Source organism: Aulonocara sp. 'chitande type north' Nkhata Bay, linkage group LG15 (genome assembly GCF_057382095.1).
Source record: "Aulonocara sp. 'chitande type north' Nkhata Bay isolate Kocher_YH1m ecotype deep benthic linkage group LG15, A_spYH_male_GT1.1, whole genome shotgun sequence".
NCBI lineage: Eukaryota > Metazoa > Chordata > Actinopteri > Cichliformes > Cichlidae > Aulonocara > Aulonocara sp. 'chitande type north' Nkhata Bay.
This window is the reverse complement of record NC_141358.1, coordinates 17774023-17795404: the sequence shown is the minus strand read 5'-3', so window position 1 is coordinate 17795404 and position 21382 is coordinate 17774023.

Sequence of the window (21382 nt, the reverse complement as noted above, 5' to 3'; positions counted from 1 at the left end):
ACGACTGTAAATGTGAGAGCAAAACGAAACAGTTACCGAGTTTATTCTTTTTTGCGTGTCTCACGATGGAAGCCCGTGAGGCGTTATATAATTTCCTTGCATATAACAGTCTTTATTTTTTGAGTGCGGAGGTCTGCAAAAGCAATAAAGAAGATTCATGTCTGAGTGGCTTTAGAGGTTTTAAGCAGAGGCTGGTACTGTCAGAGGTCTCACCTCCACGAAACACTACACTCACTGCTTGTGGTCTGAGTGTGTATGTGTGCGCATGCCTGTGTGTGCATGTGCATGCACACGCTTGCCTCACAAAACACATACGCTATTTGAAATAAATTTCCATTTGGCATTTTTCTGGAGTCCTCCCACTGGTGGTACGTGCCTCGCCTGGCAACTTCACTGGGTCTCTGGAGAAAGTTACCATCTGCACGTTCATGTACTAGTCTCTTTGGCTTGGTTAATTTCAAGTTGGAGGAGTATTTAAAAGACTGACGTCCAAAACTGATATCCTGTGAGAGTCAACAACCAATCCCTCAACTCTTCGGCCTCATGGAAAATCACTTCACAACACACATGTGCATGTCATAGCCAGTTCAAGCATTTCTAATCAGTTTACTTTACTGCTAAGGAGCAAGACGCTGTTTGGAGAATACACGCAGGAATGTTTGAATACAGTAATTTGATAATGCATCCTTGTGTAGGTTCTCATCTTACGATAAACAGTGGATTCTTTTAACAACATCAACAATATCAGAGTGGAATACACAAGCAAGGTCATCGCACTCGACATTGGTTTCCATTTAATCACTATAGCTCCCATTTCTGTATGTGTGTTGAATGCTTTGAAAAAAACTTAAACCTAACAGTAGCTTGCAATTAACGCCACTGTAAGATCATTGCTGATGACATATTTTGTAACATAATCGAAACATTTTGTCAAACAAGATTTAGCCACAGTGTTCCGTCAGACTGTGAAGTCAACCTTAGCTGCAGTCCCGGCAGATCAGGTGATGTTAAAGCCAGCACATGTCACCTGAGACCCCTATATGCTTCCAGCTGACAAATCTAATATTGGGGGTTTGCAGACATGTGAACATTAACCATGTGAGGTTATTTTCTGCCATTCTATGACAATCGTGGTGACAATGTATGCTCAAATGAATGAGACCTCAGTCACACAGGCTTACAGACTGGTCTGTGACTAACTGGCAACCACTGTTTGTGAGGGAAAAATCTGTATTTCCTGACCGGTTGTGAGTGTTTGCTTGAAGTTGTTGGGAAAATAATTGATAGAAGGCCCAGTCAGACAGGCTGACAGACTGGTCAGTACCCCCGGCAAGCCCCCTGTGTAAAGGGAAAAATGTGTGTTTGCACTGGAAAAAAACCCTTTGAGATTGGTTTGGTTGCTAGCTTATTTCTGTAGTCATCGTTTGAATGGAAGTGACGGACTTGACTACCAGTACTGGCCGGATACTCTCTGAGCTGAAGCGACACTGAAAAGCGGGTCACAAACCAAAAGATGGAGACTATTTGACTTCAAAGTAAAAGTTATGCCCTTTGAACCATGTTGGCTGTGCAATTGGCACAAGTTGAATTATCTCCATTTCTGGATTGCTTTATCAAGTTGTACATGTATCTCCACTAGGCTAGTGGTTAACAATTATAGACAAATATGAAAAACTACAGGCAACTGTGGCAATCTGCTCGCAAGCAAAGTATTCACTAGGACCACTGCCATTGCCAACCATGTGTATGCCCATGGTACTTTCTGAAACTACCCTCAATATGGCAGACGGCAGTTGTGCAACCTCATTAGGGAAGTAACCCCTCAATTCTTCATACGTATCATGTCTGTCTGTGAAAGGGAAAGGATCCAAAACAGAAGACTGTGGAAAGCAGGGGTGCTGTAGCAACTCTGCAACACTTTAAACGCTACTCCTCTCCTTATTTTTGTTCAAAATGAGCAATTTAGGAATTTGTGCAGGACAATCCCAGTAGTGGTTTGAGCATCAGGTGGTCGTATTGAACTAGTCTACATAGGATTGCTGCCATTTGATTGCCTGACTAGATATTTGTGCTAACAAGCAGTTGAATAGGTACGCCTAATGAAGTGGCCATTAAGTGTACATAGTCCTTAAGTGGCTCTAATGGGTATAAAAGAGGAAGTCAAGCACTATACATAACAAGTGGCTGGTTCAACAAAACTTTAGCAGATCATTTTTTCTTTCAAACCTTTAATTGGGACTGTTTCAGTTACTAAACCATTACTAAAATGAAAAGTTATTGTATCTATATAATGATACTTCCTGAAAACAAACAAAGTTTAAACTTAATGGCCTGTTTACTCTTGCACTTTTACAGAAATGTGAAAGTTTATTTATTTTCAATAGTGTTTCAGCTATGTGTTTGTTGTAGCAAATTTCCTTCCACAGGACATAAACTGAACTGCAGTTAACCTGTTGCATATTATCCATTTGTCATTAAAGACTCCAAAATCAGTTTGATGGATGACAGCCCACGAACATTCCTCCATCATCCGTCCTCTCCTGCTCGGTACTGGACTCTCACCAATGTACCATCCAGCCATGCTGGACTGCAACAAGATTTCCACTGCTCTCTCACTCAACCTTCAATTCTCAAAGAGGGCTAATTGGACACACCTGGGAAAAGCACGAATCATGGGCCACTTCACCAAAAAAATATCTGACTACAATTTAAATCAAAAGGCAGAGATAAAGGGAGTAAATGGCTAAGGGGAGAGGGGGCACACTCAGCAAATACAACTATCAGAACACGCTACAACTTCCCATGCAGAGCTAAACAGCTCTGTCAATGAGCCACAAGAAAGTATCAGGAACAGACTGTGACTTCTGCTGGATGGCGTGTCAAGCCATGAGAGTGTCTGGATGAGAAGTCTTTTAAAATGTGTGGGCTGACACTTTGCCCTCCGAAGCTGAGCAGGTCGCCTGCACATTGCCCTAGTCTAACTCTGCGTGCTGTCACCACCAGCTACTGGTCAGATGACGACCCAGCCAATGACTTGGAACTGAAAACGTAGCAACATGCTTGACATATGTGAGAAACCTGCCTGTGGCTCTCTGTGGTGCTGGAATAACACTCTGCAGAGCAACACATGAAAAAGAAAAAAAAAGCACTCACAGTCACGTTCTGAACAGCATGCCAGGCATTCGGCCCCATAGTTTGGAAAGGTCAGCTGAGAGAAGTGGTAAATGTTGCTGCTCTTTAAACTGTCTGCTGGAGCGTCTTTAACTAATGATAGGGCACAGAGTTAGAATACCTCTTATAGACTAATACCTACAGTGCACTAGATTGGGTGACAGTGGATTCCATTCACACTGCACACACTAGAGACTCATAATATAAGTGATAAACACTTTCATATGCACAAGGTTAAAATGACACCAGGCCCCATTCCACTAAGCCTAAATTATGGTTTGTGGCAAACACTGGCAGTCTGCTGCTGCATCGGTGCGAGCTATGCTTTTCAGAGTTTTACACTAGTCCAAGCACGTGTTTCAAACCGGCAGCCACTAAAAGAAATAACTGCTTTGACTAAGTTGGAAAAAAAGAAGTGTGAAACAAAACTATTATAAACGATCCTAGGCATCTTTCTTCCACTCTAAGCTGGTGGCATTCAGTCTTGGAGATGGGAAATTTACACAATGTCAGAAAATAAATCTAAAAGAACACAAGAAATGTCAGAAAATAAACATTTGTTACATAAAGTGTTCTCAACTGAATACATTTAAATATGGAGGCTGCAGCAAAGCACACAACCAAACCACAATTTGTAATGTACTCACATTCACAGAGCACTCTTTCCTGTCATTAACTTAATAAAATTTGACTTTGCCTTGCACTTGGTGATGTAAGCCGCTTGATTTTAAAAGTGATGGAAACACATGAAATCAATGATTTGGATGAGTGAAAGAATACTTTTGGCAATATAGTGTAACTTGAGCTGCTGAGTTCAAGTTCAACCAGAAATCTTACAATGTCTGCCAAATTATTAATACATTTTTTAAATTAATATTAATTCATTATTATTAATATTAATAAGTAGCAGGAGCAAGCTTCACCATTTCAGAATCACCAAATACCTCAACATGTCTTTGGACTGTGGGAGGAAGCTGGAATACCTGGAGGAAAACCCACTAAGGCACAAGGAAAACATTAAGTTCAACAACTGCACACAGAAAAGCCCCAACCAGGGTTTGAACAGCAAAGCTGCTTTTTGTAAGACAGTGATAACCACTCTGCTACCCTGTCACTCAACAGAAGCAGCAGCAAACAGAGGAATAAATAAACAATATATACACACACACACACACACACACACACACACACACACACATATATATATATACATATATACATATATATACATATATATATATATATATATATATATATATATATATATATATATATATATATATATATATATATATATATATATATGTCTGATGTGTAGCCAGTATTGTGTGACAAATGCACCATGTTTGTTCATTGATTTGTGCAGCTCCCAGCTGGATAGCATAGTGGTTAGACTACACGCCTTTGGAACCCAGGATCGCAAGTTCGATTCCTGCCTGGGGCGTCTGTATCCAGTAAGGGTCCTAAGGCTAGACCCCCTATGCTAAGCGAGCCTACCGCAGACATGAGCGGCAAGGAGGAGTCAGGATGCCAGGTCAGGGGGGAGATATCATCACCCCCACCCGAGATTGGGTACATAGCCCCAAGTGCGATAGGAGAAGGATCGTTGAGTGCGAGAGGAACTGACCTGAAAAATAGGATAATGGCCAAGCTTGAAACCTGGATCCCCCGTAGCCGGTTACCAAGATTACGTGAAGTACCCTCAGAAGGTCTGCTAGATGATGTTTTTTTTTTTTCGCCTGTCCCATTTGGTTCTTTAGCCATCAGAATTGTTGTCTGAAGACCAACAAGAATACCGAATGGATTTACTTTGCCAAATGGATCATCGTGGCATTGCCGTATTGGTCCATTTGGTCGATCTTTGTTTTTATTATTTATTATATTTTATTTTCAGATGTTACAGACGGGACAGACATGAGTGAGAGATAGGAAAGGGAGAAAGAAAGAGGAAGGAAAGGAAAAACAGAAGGGGAGAGGGACAGTGAGAAAGGGGGGGAGAAAAAAAATAAAAAATCTCCTGGATCACCTGTTGAGAGAAGAATAGAAAACAAGCAAAAAAAGACAAAAAAAAAACAAAAAACAAAGCAACATACTAAACACAACACCATCGCATTAATCTAGCTAAGTGTAAACAGCAGTAAATACTAAATATTCAATGTTGTTGTGCAGCACGCAGGACAGATGTGCTTCGAAGTAGCAGCCAAGAAAGGTGTAATTTGGGTCTACGAGCAGTGAACACCCGTGTGCATACCTGTGTGGATCAGCGCGCTTGTATTCCAAAGGTTTCTCCATGTAACGATCTGCTAGGGAGTGTGGGGGGGCCACAGCCCCGTCCTCCAGGGTGTGAAGCAGGTATGGAGGAGATCAAAACTCCAGACATCCAGAGGCCCCCAGAACACAAGAAACCATGGAAGACCAACAGAGGGGCAGCCGCGCCACTGTTCCAGTAAGAGCTGAGGAGAGTCCCAGATGAGGGTTCACTCAGCAGCCGCGGAGCAGAAGCCAGGGGGAGTTGCAGTGACGCGCCCGTGAGCTCCGCCGGCCGCCAGCTGTGCCTGAGTGACCGAGCCCCAGGCCGAGAGGCCGGGGGCACCCCACCCCCGAAGGGGCCCGAGCGAGCCCCAGGCTCCAGGCCCCGATAAGCGGCCGCCAAGGAGTGAGCCGGTGTGTACCTGGACGCCCACCCCCAGACACAAAGAACCACCAACGCACCGACACCTGAGGGAGTCCGCCACCGGCAGGGGAAGTGGTGGGTGGAGATAGGCCTCCAAACCTTGGAGGGCCTGAGGTGTCCCCAGAGAGGTGGCGTCTGATACCCAACCTGACATATAGACACAGACATACAGGCACACACAGACACAAAAACATCCATTCCCCCCCTCATGCTCTCATATGCACTCACTCCACACTCAACCAACGTGGAGACAGACATAAAGAGACGTTGTACACACGATCACACTCCCCAAGCGTACTCTACAAACCGGGTCTAGGTACCCTTGCTCCTGGAGGGGGGAACTGCACCCAGACCCAGGTGGTGTTACCCTTTTCCCTGCGGTGGGGAGAGGCAGACCACCCCGACTCCGTAGCAGCAGGGAGGCCCCACACTCCAGACCGCAGTCGGACGGCCAACTCCACCTAGCCCTCCCGCTCCAGCAGGCCGCAGAGAATGGGGGTGGGAGAAGACTCCAAACCTCCCTCCACCCGCTCATTGTAGTGTTGATGCATGTGTGTTCTAAGGTGCAATTAAAACCCAGGAGGGCATGGAGCTACCTGCCAAGGAGCAGCAGGTAAGCGCATAGTCCCTCCTGATAGCCCTCAATGTCTAAGTGTATTTAAAATTGAGAGGTGGGCAACGACGCCAGGGGTGGGGTGTACACCCTGATGGTAATTTGGACTCCGTGATTGTGCCCACCCCCAAGATCCTATATGTATGTGTAATGAGAGTGTGAATAATGTGAATGTCTAAGTTGTGGGATAAAATTGAGGCAGAGGCAGCCAGAAGGGGACAGAGGGGGGGGGGGGGGGGTAGCCTCCTCTGCACCCTGGTGACATACCCCTACTCCAAGGCCCTGCATGTGTGGGTGGTTGTGGTGGAGCGGGAAGAGAGAGGCAGCTGGAGATGGGGAGGGAAGGAAGGGAGGGGCAGGTAACCCCTCCCTGGGGCCAGCTCCCCCGCTGACCCCAGTAGGCACTCCCACACTCCGCGACCCGCCAGGGAAAGGGGGCCCAGGCCCATCCAGACCGGGGCCCAGTGCAGCAGCGCCTCCCAGCCCCACAGAGCCCGGGACAGTCCACCCAACCCCACCACAGAGAAAACTGCACCCACCCCACCATCCACTCATCTTCCAGACTACATAAGACAGTAAACGCCCAGGCTGAGATCTTCCTCCACCTCTCCTGTATCTCCCCCTCCTGCAGAGAGAGTTCCTGAAGAGAGGAAAGCTCCTGCAAGATGTGACCATCTCCCCCACCAGTTGAAGAGCCCCCCAGGTGGTTCGACGCACCGGCGGCACCCCGCTCCAGGGCCGGGCCCCCATGCACCCACCCGCCCACAACCCCGGCAACACACCAACCAGGATCCAAGCCCCCGAGGCCCGGCCCGGGCCCCAGCCCAGAGACGGAGCGCCCCCAGAACCTCACGCCCATCCCGGACCCACCCAGGGCCAGCCAGGCTACCAGGTCAGTAACCCACGTCTGTCAGCACAGACCCTCCCCTAGCCCCGCTGCACGCAGCCGCGAGGAAACAGTCACCTGAGAGCCAACAGAGCCCCCAACCGGCTGCTAGATGATGTTAATGCAGCACTACGGACAATACCTACAACCACGATTACCGACACTAACAAGCTGATCTACAATACGGCAGCAGTGATCAGTGAGATGCTTGGCTACAAGTTGAACAGCCACAAGGGGCAGTACCCTCCATGGAGAAGGAGGCTAGAGGGCAAGATCAAAGTAGCACGGAGGGAGGTTAGCCAACTAACGGAGTTGCAGAAAGGTGCGACAAAGAAGGTGCATAAGAAATACAGCAAGCTGTCCATACCTGAGGCCTTGGAAACTGCCAAGCAAAGACTCACAGCCTTGGCCAGCCGCTTGAGGAGGTACACCAGAGAGATAGAAGGCAGGAGAATAAACCAGCTGTTCTCCACAGAACCAGCAAAGGTGTACTCTCAGTGGCAAGGGAACAATAATAAGAGAACAGCACCACCAAGGCTGGAGACGGAGCAATACTGGAAGAGCATATGGGAGAAGGACGCAACCCATAACAGCAATGCTCAGTGGCTAGTGGATCTGAGGGCAGACCACAGCGACCTCCCTGAACAGGGTCCAGTAACCATCACAGTGGCAGATATCCAAGAAAGGGTCTCCAGTATGAAGAGTTGGACAGCACCAGGGCCCGACATGGTTCACGCCTACTGGCTAAAGAAGCTGACTGCACTCCACGAGCGTCTGGCAGCACAAATGAACCAGCTGCTAGTTAACGAGAGACACCCGGAATGGCTAACCGAAGGTCGGACGGTCCTGATCCCCAAGGACCCCAAGAAGGGACCGGTCCCCTCCAACTACCGACCAATAACCTGCCTCAGTACTACATGGAAGCTCCTGTCAGGCATCATATCGGCTAAGATGAACAGGCACATGGGTCAATACATGAGTGGGACACAGAAAGGAATTGGCAAGAATACCAGAGGCGCAAAACACCAGCTACTGGTAGACAGAACAGTCAGCCGAGACTGCAAGACCAGACTGACCAACCTGTGCACTGCCTGGATTGATTACAAGAAGGCCTATGACTCAATGCCCCACAGCTGGATACTGGAATGCCTAGAATTGTACAAGATCAATGGGACCCTAAGAGCCTTCATCAGGAACTCAATGGGGATGTGGCGTACAACACTAGAGGCCAACTCCAAGCCCATAGCACAAGTCACCATCAAGTGCGGGATCTACCAAGGAGATGCTCTGTCCCCACTGCTGTTCTGCATAGGCCTGAACCCCCTCAGTGAGATCATTAACAAGACTGGCTACGGATACCGACTACGGAACGGAGCAGTTGTCAGCCACCTCCTGTACATGGATGACATCAAGCTGTATGCCAAGAGTGAACGAGACATCGATTCACTGATCCACACTACCAGGCTATACAGCAATGACATTGGAATGTCGTTCGGACTGGAGAAGTGTAGTCGGATGGTAACAAAGAGAGGGAAGGTAGTCAGAACTGAGGGGATTGAACTACCAGAAGGCAACATTGCAGACATAGAGGACAGTTACAAGTACCTGGGGATCCCGCAGGCAAATGGGAACCATGAAGAGGCCGCTAGAAAGGCTGCAACCACCAAGTACCTGCAGAGGGTCAGGCAAGTCCTGAGGAGTCAGCTGAATGGTAAGAACAAGATCCGGGCCATCAACACGTACGCCCTGCCTGTGATCAGGTACCCTGCTGGGGTAATAGGCTGGCCAAAGGAGGAGATAGAAGCCACTGACATAAAGACAAGAAAGCTCCTTACCATGCATGGAGGGTTTCACCCCAAGTCCAGCACCCTGAGGCTGTACGCTAAGCGGAAGGAAGGGGGCCGGGGACTGGTGAGTGTCAGCACCACAGTCCAGGATGAGACAAGGAACATCCAAGAATACATTGGGAAGATGGCCCCAACTGACCGAGTGCTCAGTGAATACCTCAGGCAGCAGAAACCCAAGAAAGAGGAGGGAGACGAGGAACCATCATGGAAGGACAGGCCCCTGCACGGTATGTACCACCGGCAGATAGAGGAGGTGGCTGATATCCAGAAATCCTACCAGTGGCTGGACAAAGCTGGACTGAAAGACAGCACAGAGGCACTAATCATGGCAGCACAAGAACAAGCTCTGAGTACAAGATCCATAGAGGCTGGGGTCTATCACACCAGGCAAGACCCCAGGTGCAGGCTGTGTAAAGATGCCCCAGAGACAATCCAGCACATAACAGCAGGGTGCAAGATGCTAGCAGGCAATGCATACATGGAACGCCATAACCAAGTGGCCGGCATAGTGTACAGGAACATCTGTGCCGAGTATAACCTGGAAGTCCCGAGGTCAAAATGGGAGATGCCCCCAAGGGTGGTGGAGAATGACCGAGCTAAGATCCTGTGGGACTTCCAGATACAGACGGACAAAATGGTGGTGGCTAACCAACCGGACATAGTGGTGGTAGACAAACAGAAGAAGACGGCCGTAGTGATCGATGTAGCGGTTCCGAATGACAGCAACATCAGGAAGAAGGAACACGAGAAGCTGGAGAAATACCAAGGGCTCAGCGAAGAGCTCGAGAGGATGTGGAGGGTGAAGGTAACGGTGGTCCCCGTGGTAATCGGAGCACTAGGTGCGGTGACTCCCAAGCTAGGCGAGTGGCTCCAGCAGATCCCGGGAATAACATTGGAGATCTCTGTCCAGAAGAGCGCAGTCCTGGGAACAGCTAAGATACTGCGCAGGACCCTCAAGCTCCCAGGCCTCTGGTAGAGGACCCGAGCTTGAAGGATAAACCGCCCGCAGGGGCGTGCTGGGTGTTGTGTTTATATATATATATATATATATATATATATATATATATATATATATATAAATACAGTACTGCTGGGGTATCAGCAGTACAGAAAAGAAAATTTCTATTGCTGCAACAAAAGCTGATTGCCTAGTGGAAAAAAATCCTGCTGGTTAAGGACACTTACTAGACATGTTTTCACACTGCTGGTGACTGAGTATAAAATAAACACCAGCCCTTTGAACTCTAAGTTAATCTCTCTCAGTTCTAGAAACTCGAGGAGGATGAAAAAGGACCACCAATGTGTGCATTTGTGAGTCACTGTGGAGGGTTATCCTTAGCGGTGAGAGAGATTATAAACATGCCTGCTTAGTAACACAGACTCTGCCAGGATGCAGCTCGAGTTCACTGGTTAGACTGGCAATTCATAGGACACTTGATAAGATAATAAAACTTGTTGAGCTCCTTAGACAGAGTGTGATTAACCCTTCAGGACAACATGCCTGGATCTACAAAAATTGTACATAAAATACAGTAGCGCAATATTTTCAAAAGCTTTCAATAATACAACACAGACAAACTTCAATACTTTGAAGTCACTCAAAATTCACCATGATAAAGCAGTGTGGTCAGACTGAGACTAAATAAATAACCATGGAATTTTATTATTATCATCATTGTATCACTGTATATAGCGTAATAGCAAATATGGCTGTCTATAAACACCAAACAAATGAAAAATGACTTTGTAAATATTATTTACAAATATAATATATACATTTGTAAGTGCGTAATTGTAAATGGTATAAATGGTCCCAGTACCCTAGATAGTTTATATAGTAAGTTTTATTCATATTGATTAATGGGGCTAGGAGGAATTAGGGAACAGACATTCATATGCTACGATCATTATAGTAAGATTTTTACCTAGACTACTCTGTCACAAACAGCTTGTGGATACTTTATCAGTTCCAGTCTAATAAGAGACATATAAACACACCTGCCCTTAATATCTCTATTTATAAACATAATTGATGCCCCAGGCTACTTTGACAGTAAACAGAGGTATTTTAAGATTTTCAACTTTAATATTCAAAGTTGAAGAGCTTCTGACCGTTGAAGCAACAATAGCAACAGTTATAGCAGTGGAACCGACTATACACATTTAAACTTATATAAATACATTTAAAACTTAGAATAAATATCTAAAATTTAACAAAATGAGGGTAAAAACTACTGTTTATTTTCCTCTCTGCATTGATTGTCTATAAACTCAATAAAGGTTTGATAGACTGGGGCCGTCTACAATCAAAGAAATTCTTTTACCCAGTTTACTTTTTTTCCTAAATTTAGTCAAGTAGTTTTTTTTTTTTTTGCCAAAGCAGATCAAAGCTCTGATTGAAAACAGAAAACGACAACAATAATGCACTGAAAAATAATAAGTCAGCAATTGCTTTTGACTTGCACGGGGGACATGAACCCAGACCCTTACATAAAAGTCTTATCCCATGGCTGATGTTGATGTATTGGTCAGTGCCTGCACAAACTTGGACATCACACAGTTAAATCTTTTTTCTGGTAATTGTGTTGCAACTCAGACAAAAAGCAAAAAAGCAAAAACACAGGTTCAGAGGTGAAATGCGAAAAACTTGCTTACTGGCAGAAAATGTTGAATTACAAAAAATCCTATATAATTTATACGTTTCTTATAACTGAAATACATGTAAATACCAATGTTTTGGAACCATTATGCTTTTATTCGGTCACATCGGCTATGAAACACACCAGTTTGCATCATGTTTGATCTCCAACAAAGCATTTTCCCTATGGAGACTTTGTCATTCTTCATAGCTAATTGTAAAGTTCTAAAAACACATTTCTACATGGAAAAGTTTACCTTCAAACCTTTTTACTGGAAGGCTGTCCAAGACCTGGTTAGAGTTAATGGCCTGCATTTGTATAGCGCTTTTCTAGTCCCTAAGGACCCCAAAGCACTTCACACTACATTCACACAGTCACACACTGGCGATGGCAAGCTACATTGTAGCCACAGCTGCCCTGGGGTGCACTGACAGAGGCGAGGCTGCCGGACACTGGCGCCACCGGGCCCTCTGACCACCACCAGTAGGCAAACATGGGGTTAGTATCTTGCCCAAGGATATTTGGCATGCAGCCAGGAGGCAGCCTGGGATCGAACCACCGACCTTCTGATTAGTGGCTGACCTGCTCTGCCAGGTGAAAGAGTGCTTTTAAGCCAATCTTTTGCCTTAAACTTAACCTTGCAGTGTTTTGCCGAAATCTCACCAAGTGAAGTCTAAGAGAAAGTAGTATGACAAAAAGCTATGGTAGGAATCTCACAAGACAAACTTCTCCCATTAGCAGGAACCAGCCCAGTCATGGCTCCCAGTGGGGAAGTTTGACTATACCATGAAAATAGAAACTGTATCTTCGCCTCTTTTAACATGTAATCAACCCATGCCTCAATCTAGACTTCTTTTTGCACTTTAGCCATCCTACATTCCTTCTGACCCTTATTAGTCACTAAGCTTTTCACTGTTATTATTGCAAGAGTATCTCAGGTCATGAGACTTAAACTCTAGCAAATTCCTGCCCTCTGGACTCCCCCATGCTTCTTGTTAGGCTCTGTCCGTTAATGCTGTAAATTACAGAGCAATCCCAAGCATGAAAAGAATGGAAGTCCAGACTTAGGCTTGCTGAAAGGCTGCATTTCCTCCTCTGTTGTTTAGAGGCTGTCTTGAAATTACATATCGTGTAGGCTGCAACCTTATGCAACCTGGTGGAAATTTTGTGAAATCCATAGTTACTTGATTACCAGAGTTATTTGTGATTCAACTGAATGTTTAGAGCTATTCTAAAAAAATTCCAGTGAGGAAATTTTTTTTGGAATTTACCGACCCATGAAAGAGGGTTTCTTCTTACTCTCGATCAACAACTCCATGGATTTCCATTTCATTAGAAGAAAAATGCTGAAGTTGGGCCAAGTGTAGACTTTTTCCAGCAGCACTACACCTGTTTTAAGATTTGTTGTATGTCTTTAGTTAAGTAGATGAGATCAAGAGTTTGTTTCCACAAATTCCTTCGTGTGCAGTCAGGACTACTTGCAAGTGATTCCTTTAATTACAATAATTTGAATTTTTCTTTAACTGGCTTAAGATTGTTTGACAGTGTAATTTTGCCACAAACAGTCCCTTATTGTTTCCTTCTTGCACACGTGCATAGAAAACACATGTTCTTGCACAAACAAGACCCCAGTCGTTATTTAAGTGTGCCAAGTCAGACAAGCAACACTAACAATTACGTTCCTGTTCAAAAAGATGCGAGTGTTGCACTGATAAGACCCTGGGAGTGAATTATCACAGCTTTGATCAGAGAGCCAGAGCTCATGTTTCTCGCGCCCGATGGATCTTTGGGTTTTGAAACACACATGACTTAATCAGGGACATTCATGAAGCGGGGATCTTTGGAGTCACAGGATCACATTACCTAGGTAAGGCCCAGAGGAATGCCGACTGTACATGTTATCAACTCATGACCAGAAGTTGATGAAAGGCTGACCTTTTTTTATGATTAAACATGATGTAACTGACAAAAGAGGCCACATGATGCTGGAAATATGAAGGTGGTAGACCGAGCCACCTGGCTGCTGAAGCCGCAGGATTTGTCAAAGTGCTGAAAGCTGCACACGTCCAGGTTACTCACATCTGTGATTTCAACAGACGTGAAGTGACCAGTCAGATCTTAGCAGGTACAAACTGAGATTGATGTATTTTATTTGTAATAAAGCTAACTTACTAGCTTACAACAAAGCTGCATTGGTTTCAATAGCAACTAAAAAAATTGCAACAAGGGTGGCTGAGATCAATACAGATGCTGCTGCAAGTTGACTTAATGAGCAAACAACCCTTGGGTCAACACATTTCTTTGATCAGTTTGAAAGACAGCAGGCCCACAAACAACCACAGCCGCTTCCATTTTGAGAGTACACGAGACGCTACTGGTTAGCATAAAACAAAACAAAATAACCCCAAATCTCAACAACAAATCAGCTAACATTAACAGAATGTCAGGCTGACTGAATAAAATATACACAGATAAGCCACAACATTAAAACCACCTACGTAATATAGTGTATGTGCTGTTAAAACAGCTTTAACCAGTGGAGGTTTCTTGTGGTGTCTGGCAGTAAATAGCTTGGCTCCTGTGGGTTGCGCGGTGAGGCCGCTGTGGATGCTTGTTCAGATTTGGATAAAGGGAGTTTGGAAAATGGACCACTGATGTTGTGTTAATAAAGGTTAAGACACTATGTCTTGTTAATACAGCTATGGCATGTATTTGCACAGATTGTGTTAGCTGTGTTGTCGGCTTTGAAACATAGCACGAGGATGCTGACATTTTTAATTAAGACTCTTTTTAGCTTAGGTTCCTTAATGCACAGTTCTTCAATCTGTACCATAATCCACCAAAACAACATCCTGTCTCATTTCTTTTTAAAGTAGCATGAACCAAATGTTAAATGATACTTATATGGATCACATGAAGGAGGCTAGCCCACTGAAGAAGTCTTTGAGATGACATCTGCCTCATCATCTTCTATCTGCAAGTCTAATCCTCTTACTCTGTTGGCGAATCTGCTCAAAGCTTCCTTATTTACCAATTTGAAGTGCTTACCTTCAATCAGTTAGTCAACCTGTGTTTACAAAAGTCGCTTATTAAAGAATTAAACCTCTTAGGTGATCACACATACACAATAGTGTTTAGTAGTTTTCACGTATAAGCATTCAAGTTTAGTGGTTTGCTGTAACACCAAGATGATTGTATCCATTTATAATGCAGAGAAAAGGTTATTTTGTTGATATCAAGCAGGCTGGTTTAGGAACATTGCCAAAGAGAGAAACACAGACTGAGAGATGTATTTTTTAGTAGATTTTAGAGGGTCATATATCATAATTGAGCCAGTAGGGGTTAGAAGGGAGTTCTGGAGGGCAAAAAAAATCACAGCTCTCTATTGGCTTTGTATTGCGTAAAGGTGCCTGTCAGGCAATGAAAAACAAGACTCATAAAAAACATAAAGCTCAATTTAAAGTTTCTATGTGGAGATGATATACTACCAACTAACCACAGAAATAACATGTTTATGAACTTTTTTAACAAAAAAAAGGAGCCTTGAACACTGGGGAAAGAAGATAGTGGCAATAATACAGACACACCAAACTGTAATAAATAATACATTTAAAACCAAAATTATTTGATAGTTTTTCCGCCCGTAGGGGCCTATTGTAATATTTTTTACTCTATTTAGTTTAGTGTATTAGTCAGTTCTTCAATAAGTTCTCAAATGCCAATATTAATTCCTGGCTGACTCATCACTATATTTTGTCATAGTTGCTGAAGGTCTCCAGATGATTTATTTTTGAAAAACACAGGGGTAGGCAACTCCAGGCCTCAAGTGGCAGTGTCCTGCAGGTTTTAGATGTGTCCTTGATCCAACACAGCTAATTCAAATTGCTAAATTCCCTCCTCAACATGTCTTGACGTTCTCCAGAGGCCTGGTAGTGAACTAAACATTTGATTCAGGTGTGATGACCCAGGGTGATAAAACCTGCAGGACACCGCCACTTGAGGCCTGGAGTTGCCCACCCCTGATTTAGTGCATCTTGCTCACTGCACAGTTTATTAGGACTGGCTGTTCAATTGCTTGTTAATGCAACTAATCAAAGAAAGGCAATGGGAACTTGAATAACCACTGCTGGCTACAACATATGTATATGTGACATGCCAAAAGTTGGATGTGGTCTTATGCTGCTTATACAGCAGCATAAGACCACACCAGGTGCCGATCATGCCAGCTAAGAAAAGGAAACTGAGGCTACACTTCACATGGTATAAAATTACATAGATGGATAGAACAAATGACTGGAAACACATTGCCTGGTCTGAATCTTAAATTCAGCTGAGACATCTAGAATGTGGTGGAAAACAACATGACTCCAGGCTCCATCATGCTTTGTATCAAAGGCTCAGGCTGCTGTTGGTGGTGTATTGGTGTAGGGAATGTTTTCCTGTCATACTCTGGACACTCATCTTCTGATGGGTAAGTAATGTACTATGCCTCAAGGCTTTACTTTTTTGAGTAAATGCTTTTCTTGAACATGACACTGAGTTCACTGTACTTAAATCATCTCCACAGTCACCAGATCTCAGTCTAACAGAGTACCTTTGGGACCTGTGGTGAAACAGGAAATTTACTGATAAATCTGCTGTTATTGTGACTCTATCATGTCAATACGAAACAAAGAAATGTTTCCAGTGCCTTGTTGAATCTATGCCAGGGCAGTTCTGAAAGAAAAAAGCATGTCCAATCCAGTGTAACTAACTGTTCTTTGCCACCTTGTGCGACCACTTGTTGCATAACCATAACACTTATGCTAAACTGAATAAATTAAATAGACTTCCTAAACCCAAGTTTAGTTATAAATTGAGAGGGAGAGGAAAAATGAAACTCCTTTGAGTGTCTATTCATGTTGAACTAGCACACATCATTCATATGATGCATTAGATTTAAAAAAAAAAAATGCAAATATTGGTTTATGCAAATTGGAAAGGATCAGAGAGACTGTTGGGAACACCTTCGCATTCCTCCACACCAGATTCCACAGTTTGTTTGCGTTTTGCAGCTTCCCACCCTAAAAAGCACGAGGACACACCAGAGTAAACTGTAAGGAAAATTATAGAAAATATGATATTGTTTTTCCCCTTTTACATCAGAGTTTACTGTTAGTTTTTCATGAGAAAGTACGAGTACTGACTGTTTGGGCTTAGTCACGGCTGTGAGGTTAAAGTTTCAACTTGACAGAGCCATCCCAGAAGCACAAACATAGATCAGTACTTCCCTGTTTAACTCGTTTAAATATTTTGAAGTTTAATGCTTACCTTTTTTTGGTTTGATTTTAGATGATCATCTAAAATTGTTATTGGCTTCCTGTGAGAATATCTGTAAACTAAGTGCAGTAGTTATTACCAAACTGAAGTCAGATATGTCTGTTAAAGACTAGACCTTGTGTGTCTCCAACATTCCTGCCTTGAAGATCCAATGTGGTTTTGATCATTATTATTTTAATTTGCCAAGTATCAAAAATGATGCTAAATATAAGCAATGTGTGTATTAAATATGAGAATTATATATATTTTAAAAAGCCACACACACAATTGGCAGGTCTGAAAGTATTTGTCATTAGTGTTGGAATGAAAGGCAAAAAACATTATACAACTCTCTGCACATGTCTTTGGGTATGTTATTGTTTTTTTAATTTATTTTTTGATATTTTGTTTTATTTATACTTAGAACTCCAGAAGCAACTGTTTTGTTAACAAATGACAGCAATATCAGAGTTTATGTGATACTTTCAGCATTAGTTGAATTGAGCCACTAATACCGGGAAAGCTAAACTCAAGGCTCAGACGTTTGCATTGAGATTTTGAACCCTCTTTGATTCCCTCAGCATCACGAGCTGATCCACAGATCGCCAGGCAACGTGATGTAATCCTATCGGGGCCAGCCAGCCAGTTTTGTGGTTGGCTTCTGGTCACCGTCTTGCATCATCTGGCAGTGGAGCCTCTGTATATAAAATCTGCAGGCAGGACTCTCTGTCCAAACCTGTAAAGGGCTGAGTAAATTCACGATATTGAATTTCCAAGGATCAAAGATTAACTGGCCAAATTCAAGTGATGGCTCCCTGATGGAAACGAACAAACAGGCAAAGTGCTTGCTCGGTTTTCTTACACTGGCTGAGGAATTTGTCTGAACGGTGGATCACTCAGTCACTACCAGTGTTGGTCAAGTTACTTGAAAAAAGTAATCAGTAATTAATTACTGATTACTTCCTGAAAAAAGTAATCCGGTTACTTTACTGATTACTTATTTTCAAAGTGATTAGTTACTTAGTTACTTTTTAAAACATGATTTATCCCCTAAATAGGTGATAAAGTGATAGATCTTTCAGCCCAATTCTACTTTTTCTGCATAATCCATCATATACAATGTAATCAAATGGAAAAGTCTCTTTTTGAAACTTCTTTTATTAGTTTTAATCTTTTAACTTTATGCATCAAGCAAACATTAAATTATATGCAACATTCTCTGACTGGAAGAAATTTGTTTAACATTTAAACCTATTTTCTGCACATTCCAGCACATAAAATAAAATATTTTTTTGTGTTTACATCTCACTCTTTCAAATAGATGCACGTAAAACACAGCAGAAAATAAATAAAATCAAAGACTCAGTGGTCCTGTTGCTCTATTTTCACCTGTATAGCAGGAGTGGGGCAGGCGGAGGTTTGCCCTGGTGCAGGTGTGCCGCAGCGGTCAGTGGAAGGATACGGCAGTTTCTCTGTGAATTTCACATTCCAGCAGCAGCGTATTTGGTGCTTGCTCGGAAGTTTAGGGGCTTTTTCGCTGTAAAAATAAGTTTTCTTCCCACGCAGCGAACAGTGGACGCTAATGTTTTTGTCACTTTTTACGGAATCAAACTCAAACTAAAGTCAGTGCTTCCACGCTTTAAACGTGCTTTTTTGTCATACTCTCTCCCGCACTCGCTTACCTCATTTTCATGAGACACTCGCAAAAAATCACGGTTTTAGTAACGCAGTAACGCAGCATCCTTACGGGAAAGTAGCAGTAATCTAATGACCTTTTTTGCAATAGAAATCCCTTTACTCGTTACTCGAAAAAAGTAATCGGATTACGCGTTACGGCCCATCTCTGGTCACTACTCAGGTATTCCAAAACAAGGGAGGTAAATCTTTCCAAAACCAATTAAAGTGATCTGCTATAGTTAAATCACAATGACACCCTAGTCAGGTCAGCAGTCTGAAGAAGTTTATTTAAATGCAAGTGAAAGCTGAGTTAAGTGATACACACTCTCAGTGAAGCGGAGAGAGTAAAGGGTAAAGTTAAAAACAGGCTGCTGGGAGGTTTGTCAAAGAAATGAAGAAAAAAGATGAATGAAGTAAAAATGAAGACTGACTGAGGCCTCATTTCCAGGTTTAATTAATGCTTAATTAATGTTATCTAAGTTAATAAAGGAAAGTCAGGCATGAGGTATAGAATAAGGGGGAGCAGGAGGTTTCGGATGGTGTGGGTTTGTTTGAGTCTACTCAGAGGATATCATACAATGCCCCTCTCTGTCTGTACTGCTCAGCCAGCTATGGTCTGACTCTCAGTCACATACCCCGTTTACCACCAGATATGCTCAGGGGCTAAAGAAACAGGAGGGGCTCTGCATATTTTATTTTTTAAGCTGAGCTCATTCTCCTCAGTAAAAAGTGCTGTCTGGTGACCTTGTGGTCAAATCCACTTTTTTGTCCTAGAATGAACATTATCCACCTTCATTATACTTTGTGCAGGGAATGTGTCAATGCACATCTTGACACACGGACCAGAAGGGCACCAACCGAGTACCTCGCACATTAATCGAATTCCATTTAACTCTGTTTTATTTATATAGTGCCAGTTTTACAACAACAATCACCTCAAGGTACTTTATATTTTAAGGTTAACACCCTATGGTGTTGGAAAGAAAACTCCTGACAATCAGTGTATACCCTATCACAAGAGTGGGAAGAAAAACTTCCTTTTAACAGGAAAAACTTGAGCACAAACTATGGGAGACAGAAGATAAAGCCAACATGTATTAGTAGTATACAAGCTAATGAGGAGTGAAAACAAGTGCTGTCCTTAGACTCTCCTCCAGCAGAGCCTAACTAAACTAAAGGGTGGTTCAGGCTTCATAAAAAAGTACATTTCTTTTAAAAAGTAGAGACACTGTCTGTCTCCCAAATCGAATCTGGGAGTTGATTCCACTGATGAGTGTCGCATACTCTGTGCTGCAAACAGCGTCAAGTAAGTGGAATCAGAGCTCCTCTGCTGGACAAACTATGCAATAAGACACTTTTAAAAATATGCGAAGAAATCTTTCTGCAAATGTACATTAAGAAAGGTTATGGGGTATGACAACCAGTTTAACTTAACACACTGGTTACTGCGACAACTACACATGTTTCTTTTCCAGCTATTTATTAATGAGTGACTTATGTATATATATATATATATATATATATATGTATATATTGTACTATTCTTAGTTAGCGTATTGTCTGTCTTGTTAATGTTGGTTTATGTTGGTTTATAATGGAGCACTGTAACAAAAAAATAATTTCCCCCAGGGATCAATAAAGTATTCTGATTCTGATTCTGATTCTGATTAGTTTTTGGGCAGTAGTTTACAGTCGTTTACCTACAGACTGTAAATAAAGGTAGATGCAGCCTCTGTGTTGTCACCAGTTGCTTTGCAAAATCCAGTTTTCTTAAGCCTTGATCTTTCAAGGCCTTATTTTGTGCAATCGCCATCAAAGGTTTTTAAATCAGGCATAACTACACACCCACATGGTAGCAACTTATGAGTCATAAGGTAAGTCCGACCTAAAGCATACTCCGCTTTCTAGACCTGTTAACTCCACTCCACCTGCAATCTTGTTGTGTGTGTGTGTGTGTGTGTGTGTGTGTGTGTGTGTGTGTGTGTGTGTGTGTGTGTGTGTGTGTGTGTCTGTCTGTGTTTGTGTGGTTTTAGTGTCAGGGTTACAATTATGTTATGGTTAGGGTTAGGCATTCATTTTTGGGTAAGCAGCTATGGAAAGCATTATGTCAATTAGATGTTTCCACAAAGATATAAAACCATGACTGTGTGTGTTTGTTATGTGTTTTATAATTTGCAAACAGAAGTTCAATCTGCAGCTACTGCTCAGTAGGCCTCTTTTCTTTTTTTTTCTTTTTTTTGACTGTGGCAGACACACACCACAACTACTCTGTATCAGGTATCTTCTGGCTTTTGTTGTTATTGCAGGTATCCTCCTAGGTATTTAAAGTGGAAGAGTGCAGGGTCATTCTCATGAAAGCTGGATGTACCAGGTTTTGATAAATTCTCCACATGTGCTTGATCATTATAGGAACATGTGATCCACGTGTTTCAATGACATCCATCAGCTGCTATTAGAGAAGCAAAAGAGCTCGGTCAAAAGACCATCACACTGAGCATCTGTTGAGCTGTTATGCAACGTTTAATGAGCCTGCGGTTTTTAGGGTTTGGCTTCTCACAGTGGCAGTTTTGTATTGAG